We start from the raw sequence: 12,894 nt of genomic DNA on the forward strand, positions 1-12,894 counted from the left end.
AGGTTTTCTTTTCTCTCTTCTTCCTCTCTAGTCGAAACTACCACCTCCCCTATTCTTCTGTTTCTATTTTTCTTCTTCAAAACCATTCATCAATTCTGCTGTTCATTGATACTATTGCCGAATCCATAAAAGCCGAAATCTTGAACACACATTACAGGTACCGATTTCTTCAAAGCCAAACCCTTTAACATTGTGTTTCCATTAATCAACGATTATTCTTTCTAAACTCTAGAGACCTGTCGGCAATTCTACATCCAGGTTATAGTTCCACATTGTCATCTCCTTCATCATTCAAAAGCCGAAAAACCATAGATTTGGGGGCTTATAGCCGAAACTTCAAAACTCCGGGAGTCGAGTTCTACCGTTGTTTGGAAGAAAAATCTGCATCAGATTGCGTGGAGATCAAAAAGAAGTAAGGGGCAAGTGTTCATCATCTTAGATCTGGTCATATTTTACAAAGTTAGGAAAAGCCGAAATCCCTAAAATCTAGGGAGGCTGTCGATTTGGGCATGTGGCTCTAAGGGTTTTTAACTGACGTTTTCTGTCAATGATTAGTGTATTCTTAAGTGTTGGATTGAAGGTGTGGGTTGTTGGAGCAATCGGATTCGGAGCTAGCTATCGAAATTGGCAAAAAGGTAAGGTTTCAAAGGCTTTTAGGGACATGGTTCGATCATGGATAAGTAAGTTTTGGGGTTTAGTGATTATGTTTTGTAAATAAGAACTGAGCTAATCAATTGTAGGACATCGGAAGAGATCTCAGTAGTAGTCGTCGCGAATTAGGTGTGTACCGAACACCCTTTCTTAGTTCAATTCGGCGAAAGCCGAAATGCCAAAATTCCGGCATTTCATGGGCTTGTGAGTATGCGAATGCTCTCAAGACGTGGAGTAATTGTTAGATCTAGCATCGCAAGGTGGTAAGTAAGTTTGTGTGACGTCTTAACGTACTTCGGAAAAAGAGGGCCTCGATGGGCCAAAACTGGGCCCAATGGGCTTACGGACCAATATGGGTAAGAGATGCGCAAAGTAGCCTGTTAGTTAGATGGTGGAACCAAATTGCTTAAAACTGCTAAAAATTACTGAAATAGCTTGTGTAGTTGCTTAAGTTACGAAATTACCCCTAAAGAGCATAATTACCGAAATACCCCTAGGGTTTAAATTGGGCTAAACTGCATGATTGATTAATACTGTATTTTACATGATATGCTTTTATTAATATCTATTGCATGGGATTGGGGTATTGATGGAGGAAGTATTGAAAGTGGTTCATCCACGTACTGGAGGCTTTGCCTCAACTTACTGATATTTGAGCAGCGTTGCTGCAACTGTGGAGTGTAGGGCTGGGTGGGTTGAGATATTCCCCACATGGAGTGTAGGGCTGGTACGGGTGCAGTGTAGCGGTTGGTGGGTTGAGTAGTCTCCCCAGATGGGTTTGCATGCATTACTACTATTGTTACTTATGTTATTGAACTGGGCCTATGGGCCACACTGTTATGTTAAAAGGGGGCTAAGGCCTTGCTACTGTATTCTGAAAAGGGCTTCGGTCCACTGTGTACTGTGATCTGAATAGGGCTTAGGCCCAATGGGCTCGAGCTGATTTGGGCTTTGGATGGGTTTCTGTATACACTGAGTTTTCCAAAACTCACCCCTTTTTCCTTCCATTCTTGCAGGTGAGCCCTAGATGGTGGACTTGGAGCTGGGCGGGATTCGGAGTGGCCACACGTTTTCTGCAAATTCGTTTTCTTCTGGTGAACTAGATTTTCCATATTTTCGTTTATGGTTTTGGGTTTTTTTGTAATAAGGCCGCTTAATTTTTTTATGGTTTGGTTTGTTTCTTTATTATTTAATTCTATTATGATAAAATTGAACTATGATAACTAACGAAATGGATTAGCTCTAGGACGCGTTTTCAAAAACATTAAGTGATTTCAAAATAACCCGAATACAAGTAAGACTTCTGCTAAGCAAACGTTTTCAACCTTAACCATTTTCTTAAGATAGACATAACCAAACGGTTCTCTCAAAATTATACGAGATGTTAGAGTGTGGCAATGGCGATGTGCATGTCTAGGATTGGATCCGAAGGGAGCTTGGTACTTAAGCAGCCCGACGGACTCATCTCCTCTTCTTCCTGGTTTCCTACTTGGTGCACAGCTTCCATTCACTTTAACCTACTTTTAAAAGTGTCCTTTTACAACACCAGCTAAGCTTTTCCAAACTAAGTAATACGGAATGTTTTGAACGCTTCGATGTGGCGCATCAGATCCGGTCATAACGTCTAGGCCAGGTTTGGGGTGTTACAGTGTGGGAGACGAAACAGTCACCCTTTATGCTCGTAATTTTGGCATCACATCGAACATTGAAGGTAATGGTCCACACCAATCTACTAAAACTGACAATATGACTTTGCAGAAATTGAGCTTCAAAGAAGTTAACGAGCCATGTTCCAGAAATGATAGAGGACACATTTATGAAGAACGAAGGCTACGGATAGAGGAGCTAGACGAATGGTGAGCACATAAATCGAGAACACACGATAAACTGGAACTACGCCAAAACGAGCTCGATACCTCTCCAAATCAACTTAAGGTTGGTGATAAAGTCTTACTAGATGCCGCAAATCCCCACATTGTCACTACCACACCGAATGAGGAAATCCCTCTTACGGTACTCAATATTTTTCCATTCGGTAAGGTGGAGGTGAGTCATCCCAGGTTCGGCACTTTTAAGGTAAACAACACCCATTTAAAACTTATTTTGATAAGACTGATAGCAGGAATGAGGAGTATAAACTCCATGAACCACCATAACCATACAACGGAGAGGTAAGTCGAGCTTAGACTATAAATAAGTGCTTCTCGGGAGGCAACCCGAGCACTAACAATATTAATTTCTTTGAATTTTGGTATTTAACTCCTAACTTACTAATAGAAATCTTGAATACAGGTGTTTCCACAGAGACACAGGCAAGCACACGGGTGTGCTTAAGGCCGTGTGAAAATAGGGCAAAAGATTTTCATGCGACACGCCCATGTGGAAGACCCGTGGTTGAAACTGAGAAACTAGCACGGGCGTACAACACGCCCATGTCTAACACCCGTGGTCGAACCTATTAAAGTAACAGGGGCGTGGAGCTTAAACCAACAGATGTGGGAGAAGCAAACGAAGCTAGACACGGCGATGCAATACGGTCGTGTGAACCCACATGCCTGAGGAACATGGGCGTGTACTAAATGTCAAACGTGCCCAAATCTAAAATTCGCGAATCACACGGGCTAAAATTGAGGGACACTGGTGTGTGCCATGGCTGTGTGCCCCAAAATCTATAAATACCATGCACTATTCACTTTCTTCCCCATTCAAAACCCTAACCCTAGCCACTGCAACTCCACACGGCCCCTTGCCACGCCCGTGTGCCGCCTTCAACTTCATTTTTGACGCCCAATCTCTCTTCTTTAGCATTTGTTTACTCTCTTCACTTCTATTTTACTTATTACTAATGCTTATTATTACAATAATTTCCATTTCTTTTGAACTATGCTCCATTTCTGTTCATTACTTTATCATTTAGTTTGCATTTTTAATTAGTTATTATACATTACATGTTAAATTAAGTGATTAGGAAACTTCATACCCATGATTTTACCATGCTCATTCTCATGATATTCCCATGCCAATATCTCTCATGTATTTTGCATTGTTCAATTATTTTTTACACATTTCATGTTGTTAGAAAGCTTCATTCTTTTCATGTTGTTAGGAAAGCTTCATTCTTTTACACATGCCATTACTACATACAATGACAAAGTCATAAAATTATTATATTAGTTATGTTTGGTTATGGCTCAAAATCTACTTTTTAGTTGGAAATTGTATTCCTTTTACTTCGACCACTCATCAAGATGACTTCATGATTCTAATCGCAGGTACCATGTCATCGTCAAGAGGAAAGAAAACCATCGTACTTGCTTCGAAGAAAAGGAAGGGAGCGTCCTCTTCAACGGGCCCAATCATAGAAATCTGTCACCCTCTCCTACAGTTTCCCCGAGGGCCCCAAGAAGAACTGTTCCAAATACTTTGGGCCCGACCCTTAATTGCGGGCCGCTGCATCGACTGGGTTGCCGTAGAATAAGTCTAGATGCGGACGCGATTCGAGCTCTCCTAACCACTGGCCCTTGGGAGCTATTCTTCGGGATTATCGAGCCGACATACCTCGAGCTCACGATGGAATTATGCTCAACGTTCCATCTCTAGACTGTAATGACAAGGTATGATGATCTCAACATAGTCCAGTTTTGCCTAGGTGGATTAATCCGCCAGCTAAGCGTCCCAGAGTTCGGTGCTCCTTTAGGCCTATTTATGGAGGAGCTTCGAGAGGAGAATGAAATACATGCTCTCAGTTGCCACATACATTTCTCTCCCTTAAAGTGTTGGCACACTTTGGCCTCTAGCAGAGCCTCGTACAATCCTAACCACTCTAAGGCATCAATTCTCCCACCATCCCTGAGGTACTTGCATGCTATTTTAGCTCACATGATTACAGGGAGGCGAGAGAGCACTGGCGTCGTCAACACCCACGACGTCTACTTCTTATGGTACATGTCGCAAGGGCACGTCATCGACCTTGCCTATTTCATCTCCCTTGCGATTCAGCACCAGACAGAGCGCCATCGGAAGGGGTCATCTCCATTGGCCCCGGCGTGACTAGGCTGGCACAACACTTTGGGCTCCTCAACACCGCGACCCAAGAATCATCCCTCACTCTCATTGGCCAGATGTCTCCACAAGACATCTCGAGCATGCTTAGCATGAGGATGATCGAGAGGCACCGAGGAACCTACCCTCTCTAGTATCATCTCCCCCAATCTACTGAGAACCAAGCCTACGAGAACATTCCTGATGATGTCCTCCCATAACACGAGGACCCACCGACTCAGCCACCACCACCCTTTCGTCCAGTTCATGCGGCGGCTTCATATGCTGACATCTCTAAGCGCCTCACCCGATTCGAGCAGTAGTGTTTTCAACGATTTGACAACATTGATGCTACTCTACAGTAGATTTGTCAGCACCTTCACATCTCATCGCCAGTCCCACCTCGCGAACCATCCAGCGATGAAAATGTTTAGAAATATTTATTTATTATTTTTTGTTTTTAATTTTTATTGAAACTACTTTTTATTTTTGTTAGATTTTAGAATTTTATTTTTTAATTATTAATTTTGATTATTTCTTTTCGAGTATTTATTCTTCCTAATATCCCCTAAAAAGTTCCTGATTTTATCACAGTTATATAGAGCTCTTAAGCTCATCATCACATAGGAACTAAAACTCCACCGGCAAAAGTTCTCTACGAATGCCATGTCCTGCTCACAACGACCATAGCTACCACTAGATATAATATTCTTTTGGCGCAGGACTTATGGCCTAATGAACCTCTACGACCTCCGAAGTATCCTCCCCCACTCTCGAATCGATTACTCTTCGAAACTCTAGTTCGAGGAATTAATCATACAGGAAGTTTCACTTCTCTCCCTATCTTATTTTTATACTCTAATATCTATCTTTGTACATTGAGGGAAATGTACATCTTAAGTGTGGGGGGGTATTTATTTCATTATCAGAAAAATCCCTGAATAATCATCTTGTTCTCTTGAAAAACTCTCATATCATATTTAGGATAAATTTTAATTAATTTATGATTTTGATTGATATATCTTGAATTAAAACATAGGGATTTATGCATTGATTATTTAAACTTTAAGACATTAGAGAATCAAGCATGATAAGTTGATTTTTAAGAATTTAAAATTATAGATTGTTTCCCTAAGTCATGGTATTACTTTGAATTGGAATTCACGAGTCTAAACATCAAAAAGCCATAATTTTTGTGAGATTTTTTAGCCTTTTGGGCATCTATTAATCCTTTCATGCTCACTTTTATTATTGCTTTGAGTGCGTCAATATTGAACTGTTATTCTAGAACTTGCTTGATTATGCATGTCGAGACCACACCATTTGATTTGATATGTCAAAATGATTAAGGCACTTAGGATTAACCCACTCATGCCATGAAAAGTCTACCTCCACGATTAACCCCTAGTAAACCCCTTGAGCCTAAAAAGCCATTTCTTGTATTACCCTTAACATTAACCTTTAACCCATTATTGTTGAAATCCCCTAAATTAATCCCTATTTTTGTCGAAATTTGAGTTCAATGGACTACCTAGCTATGTTTTGTTCTTAATAGTTAGTCTATATTATTTTAACTTGTTGTTGTAAAAAAAACTATGTATACATATCTGTACTTTCATATTCTGAGAGAAGCTCTGTTGTATACAAGTGAAGTTTAACTCTTTTTATAGTTAGGCAAATTTTCAATTCAGTCTCGATTCTAACCCTTTCTTTCAGCTTGTGACTACACCCCCTAACCAAGCCTCACTACAACCCTCTAAAGACCTTTTTGTTGATGTATCATCTTAAATTATAGTGGTGGAGATTTGATTTCATGCAAGCCTATGGTAATGACTTTTCATTATTGACTATTGAATGCTTCATTTTTTGTCCTTAAACACCTCGAGTGATTTGAGTGAATCTTTAATAAGGATGTGAAACTCTGTGATATTCTAAATCAAAGGTAATTACTTAGATGCGGAGAGACACCTATGTTTGCATGATTAAATACTCAACTTGGAATGTTTCAAACTTTTATGTTCTTTTAGTTGAATTCTCAATGTATGATTACCTATGGATTATTTTGAGATATTATCGATAAGATTTATAAGTTGAGGATAAATTATTTTGATTATGAGTTGAGAATTTTGCTTGAGGACAAGAATGCTTAAGTGTGGGGGTATTTGATAAACCGTAGTTTATACATATTTTTCCCCATGTTTAATGCATTTTATGGATGATTTTCCATAAGAATTGGTGAATTCGATGCTTCTAATGCTTTAATTTCATATTCTATACTTAGGAGAGCATAGGAGAGCAAAAGGAACGAGAAACGAGCCAAAAACAGAGAAAATGGGCCAAAGTACGAGATCAACACGGCCTGGACCTCCTCAGACAGGTAGACCACATGGCCGTGTCAATCTAGAAGAATTGAAGCACGACTCACACGGGTATAGCACACACCTGTGCCATTCTAACAGGCTCGAACACGGCCTAAAGTAATCACACACGGGCGTGTCACATGGGCGTGTCACACGGGCGTGTCCCTGCCGAGCCCAAGTTGAGTCCAATTCAGAAAAGGCTAATTTTGATGGCCTCTAGGCATTCCAAAGCCTATAAATACACCCTAGAGGAGGAAAAAAAGGGGGACGAAGAAGAGAGGGTAAGCAATTATTCCATAGAAGCTGATTGATCCATCTCGGAAGCCGAATTCATCATCATGACTGAAGATCTCTCCTCAATTTCCCTTCAGGAGTTTTGGGTTTTCTTTATATTTTGTATTCTTTATTCTTTTGATATGTTTTCTTATTTAGTTATTGTAATATCCCGAATTAGGGCCTAATCGAAATTGTGGTTTTGTGACCACAAATTCGAGATAGAAATAATTATTTTATAATTATTTTGAGGTTTATGATATGATTGCATGATTGTGTGAAAATTTCATGACGAAATTCTATGCATAAAGTGTTAAGTTGAAATTAGGGACTAAATCAAATAATTTGCAAAACCTGTATTCTAGAAGTTTTTAGTATGAAATTAATTTGGAACATTAATGAGGAGGTCTTAAATAGCAGTTTGATCAATTTTTAAAATTTTGGACAAAAATGGGCTTATACATGAAAATTTTCAAAGAAAGGTATTAAGGGTATTTTAGTTATTTTGTAATTAAAATTAATTAAAAGAGAAATTAAGGCCAAAATATGCTCATTTCATCAAGCCTTGGCCGAATCTTACCTCTCTCCATAGCTAGGGTTTCTTCAACTTCCAAGCTTCATAGTAAGTGATTTCAAGCCCCATTTTTAATGATTTTTATGTTTTTGAAATCTCGGTAGCTCAATTTAGCTTATGCTAGCAATAATTCAACCTAGGGTTCATATTTGGAAAAATACCCATAGGTGAAATTTGTGTATTTTTGTGTTTTATGATAGAATATGAGGTTTTAAATTATGTTAGACAACTTGTGCTACTCGGTTTCAAGTGAAAACGAGTAAAAGGGCTTAATCGGTAAAAATACCTAATATTCATAAGTACATGTTAGAGTGTGAATTTGATGTTTCCATAGAAGGGAAAAATGATCAGCATGTCATAAAACATAAGAAAATAGGATGAGGTTTAATTTACGAGCCTTGGAACAAAAGTGTAAATATGTGAAAGTTTTAGGGTAAAATGGTAATTTTTCCAAAGTTCGTACTAGGGGTTGTTTTGATGAATGTAAGTATTAAATAAAATTAATTTGGTATTATAGATCAAGAGAAACAAGATTCAAGTCGTGATCGAGGGAAAAATAAAGTTTACGATGAATAGGCTTGATTGCTAATATTTTGTATCGAGGTAAGTTCATGTGTAAATAAGGTAACATAATTTTTATTTTAAGTGATTTAATTATATTTATTATCATGAAATATTTTTCTTTGTGGATTATTATTTGATAATATGCAAATTATGTGAACAACTTGATAAGTATGAATGTTAGCAAGTATCGGTTTTTACATTTCGGAGAAGGTGATCAAAATGTAAAATTGAGAAGAATCCTGTTTGAACCTTGGGAATAGATTAGGGTACAACTGACATGTCACTAGGATGGTTGAGTTCCGAGCTCGTTGAGTTGAGTTTGAGTTCGTGAGTGTAACTAGGCATCTGAGCTCGTTGAGTTGAGTCCGAGTTCACTTCTGGATGCGAACGCCCGAGCTCGTTGAGTTGAGTCTGAGTTTGTTTATGGGCGGGTTACATGGTAGCTTGGCTACATAGATTTCAAAAGCTATTGAGCTTGTTCAGTTATGAGTATAGCACTTACGTGTACACTATCCGCGTATCCGAAATTATAATCCTATGTGTTCAACGGGAGAATCCTAAGAGAATATGGAGAATGCTTAAAACGAAAGTGATTCGATGATGAATGTGTTGAAGAAGTGAAAATGTACAGGTTTGAGTTTAATTATTGATTGAGAACTTGGTGAGACAAAATTGTGGTAAGATAGTAAGTATTCTTATGTTATGTGTGTCTTAATGATGTTTATGTTGGATTGCATGATCATGTTACTTATTATTTGCATGTGAACTTACTAAGCATTTATGCTTACTCCCTCCTTTTCATTCATTGTAGTTTTGACAAGCCGACTTGAGAATCGGGATAGGTTGAAGGCTCGTTCACACTATCTGAAGACCTAAATTGGTAAAATGGCTTGTATATTTTGAATATGGCATGTATAGCACTATATTCACTTTGTGTAAATGGTCATATGATATGGTTATGGTTTGGTAAAAAAAGGGTTTGTAAGTGATTAGCTATTGGAATGTCTAATCAAGTTTATATATGATAACATGTATGCTTTATGTCTTAACTAAACCATGAAAATCCTTGGAAAGGTAAAATTGGCCACAAATCAGAATCAGACAGCAGCAGTGACGTGAATTTTAAAAATCACTAAAAATAGTAGAAATTGAATTAAATGATGAATAAGTTATGGAATCAAAGCTTGATGAGTCTATTTTCATATAGAAGAAACTAAACAGGTAAATGAGTTATATTTTATAAGATATTTAAATTTTTGTGAAATAGGGTCAGAGTGATTTTTGAATCCCCTGTTCTAACTTTAAAAATCTACCATAAATTGTAAACAAATAATTAGGAGTTGTACCTTACATGTATGAAATCCTTATTGAGTCTAGTTTTATGATAAACAAACAGCATAATCATTAAAACTCTGTACAGGGAGATATTGATTCGTAATACACAAGGGTTAGAGTAGTCAAACCCTGAAATAGGGAGACCTTAACTAATAAACTGTACTAATTGGCCCGACCAAAAATTCTAGAAAAAAATAGTTGATAGATATATGAGTCTAGTTTCAGGAAAAATTTACACATTTTAATTTCGAGTTTCAGAACTTGAGATATGAATTTTTAAGTGACTGTGACGCAGTTAGCCAGCTTGTTTGGAAATTTTAAAAATAAATTGTTTGAGCTATTTAATGAATGAATTAAGTTCGTTAACACCTCGTGCTCGACTCTAGCGACATTCTCAGGTACGGGGGTGTTATAGTTATGAACTAAAACCAGTAAATACCTAAGGGAAATGAAACCTAAGACGAATCTTGTTATCATTTTCTGAATCGTATGATAAATATTTAACTTGTTCTTAATTCTTGTTTTGATATCCCAGAATACTGATTCAAGACAAGCTCTTATTCAGAGGAGGAATAGACCCTGTCTAAGAGTACATTTGTCATAATTAAGCGGAGTTGATTGCGCGCCTAGAAATAGGGTGACAAGATTTTGCTGGATTAGGGTGAAACCTAATAAAGGGATCCATAGATCGAGTTAATGCAAGCCTAGAGTGTTAATGAGAGAAAAGTCTCAATTATTCAATCTAGGGATTAGACGTTATTAGTCTTGAATAGGGATAATAACATAACTTAGGGATCTCTACGGAACAAGTTGAATGAATATATCGTCCGATTCGGAGCCAGAATAACAAGTAAAGTCTAGGTGGATTTTTCCTTAGGTATTGTCTTCATTCAATCGATTTTCCCAAAAGCAATTTCCTAATTCTTTTCTCTGTGAGTTCTTAGTTTAGATAATTAGTTAATTAAAACAAAACCTCTTTATTCTTAGGGTAGATAATAAAAAGACAGTCATTACTAGTACTTTTAGTTCCTTTGGGTTTGACAATCCGGTCTTGCTAAAACTATACTACGGTTCGATAGGTACACTTGCCTACATCGCGATAATAGTTAGTTTAAAAACGAGTAATTATAAATATTTAAAACCTATCACGAAACCTCGCGATCAATAGTGATTTGTGCATTAGTAAATCATGAAGATTTTATGAGTTTTATGTGATGTATAAATGTCCTTCTTGATTTAAAAAGGATGTTGAATAGTGTATAGGTTTGTCTTTAAATGTTGGTTAAAAGTTTATGCATATGTATGCATATGATTGTTCAAAATTAGTGTCTCATCTAGTAATACCTCGTAACCCCATTTCGACGATGGATACGAGTTAGGGGTGTTACAGTTAGGTATTCCTGTTGAGGCTATTGGTTTGGGTATGACTATCATTAGTTCTTTCGGTGATAGTGTAGTAGTGAAAAAATTGTATCGTAGATGTCCCTTACAATTCATGGACATGTTTTCTCTATTGATCTTATAGAATTCCCCTTCTATGGTTTTGATGCAATACTCGGTATGGACTAGTTAACTAAGCATAAGGCTTGGTAGATTTTGAGACTAAGCGAATTACTTTGAGAAATAGTGATTGGTTGGAAATTGTTGTTGGTGGTGAAAGACCTGGTTTTCTGGCTAATGTGGTTTCAGCTATGAAGGTTGACAAGATGATGGGAAATGCTTCTAAGGATTACTTAGCTTATATGATAAATTTTGTTAGTAAGGAGTTTAGAGTTCAGGATATTCGTACTTGTAACAGCCCATTTTTGGGTGAAATCAAAGCAATGGTTTTGGGACCACAAATCTGAAGTAGAAATATTTATTTTGTTATTATTTTAAGGTCTACAGTATGATTGAATGATTTTGTGAAAATTTTGTTAAGAAATTTTATCGATTAAGTGTCCAATTTGACTAGAAGGACTAAATTGCAATAGGTGCAAACTTGGGTTCTCTATGTTAAAAGTGTCTAATTGTTATGAATCCTTAAATTAGATTTCCTTGAATGGTAATTAGACCATTATACTCAGGGTGGACAAAAATGGACATGGTTAGGTGAAATTTTGAAGTTTTTAATTAAAGGCATTTTAATCATTTGGTAAATAAAGACAAATTTAACAAATAAAATATGTCATCTTCTTCAAATTAGTCCCCCATGGCCAAATTTCACAAAGTGAAGAGATAGCTAGGGTTTTGGCCACTTTCAAGGTCGATTGTAAGTCTGTTCTTGTCCCATTTTTAACGATTTTTATATTTTTGAGATCATTATAACTTGATTTAGCTATTTCAAGGACTAATTTGAAAGAAAGGTAAAGTTTAAAATTTTACCCATGTTGAACTTGTATGTATTTTGATGTTTGATGGTAGAAAATGCATGTCAGTTGTTTGTTAAATGATTTTTGTAAAGTGAATTTCGGTAAAAATGACAAATAAGGACTTATTTGTAAAAGTCTATAAAATGAGTAGAAAAATGTGAATAAATGAAAAATGTTGACTGTCATAAGCATGAAAAAGGTTTGGCTAGGCTTGGGTTGTGAGGAAATTGAAAGAAATTCATTTTCTAAGCCTAAGGACTAAATTGTAAAAATGTCAAAAGGTTAGGAGCAAAAATGTACTTTTTTTCATAGTGTGTTTTTGGGGCTGAATTGAATAATGTGATGATTAGATAAGTTAAATTTGATATTATAGATCAAGAAAGATGAAGTTTGAGTTTAGACCGAGGAAAGAACAAGGTTGTAGACTAAATCGAACTAATAGTCGTTTCTGTAATCGAGGTAAGTTCGTATGTTAAATAAGCTTTAATATAATTGTATTTAAATGCTTTAATATTGCATGAACTTTATGATTGATTGTGTGGACGATTTTAACTTTACGGACGAGTTTGATGCTGGTTCGATAAGCAAGAAATCTCGTTTGAACCTTAGGAATAAATTAGGATACAAGTGACATGTCACTAGGATTACCATGTGTTATGTGATTATGTGATCCAGGTGCTGGTCTCGTACGTCCTATCGGTGGCTGAGTATACCGGCATATGTTGCAGTTACATGACAGCTTGTG

Source organism: Gossypium hirsutum, chromosome A07 (genome assembly GCF_007990345.1).
Source record: "Gossypium hirsutum isolate 1008001.06 chromosome A07, Gossypium_hirsutum_v2.1, whole genome shotgun sequence".
NCBI lineage: Eukaryota > Viridiplantae > Streptophyta > Magnoliopsida > Malvales > Malvaceae > Gossypium > Gossypium hirsutum.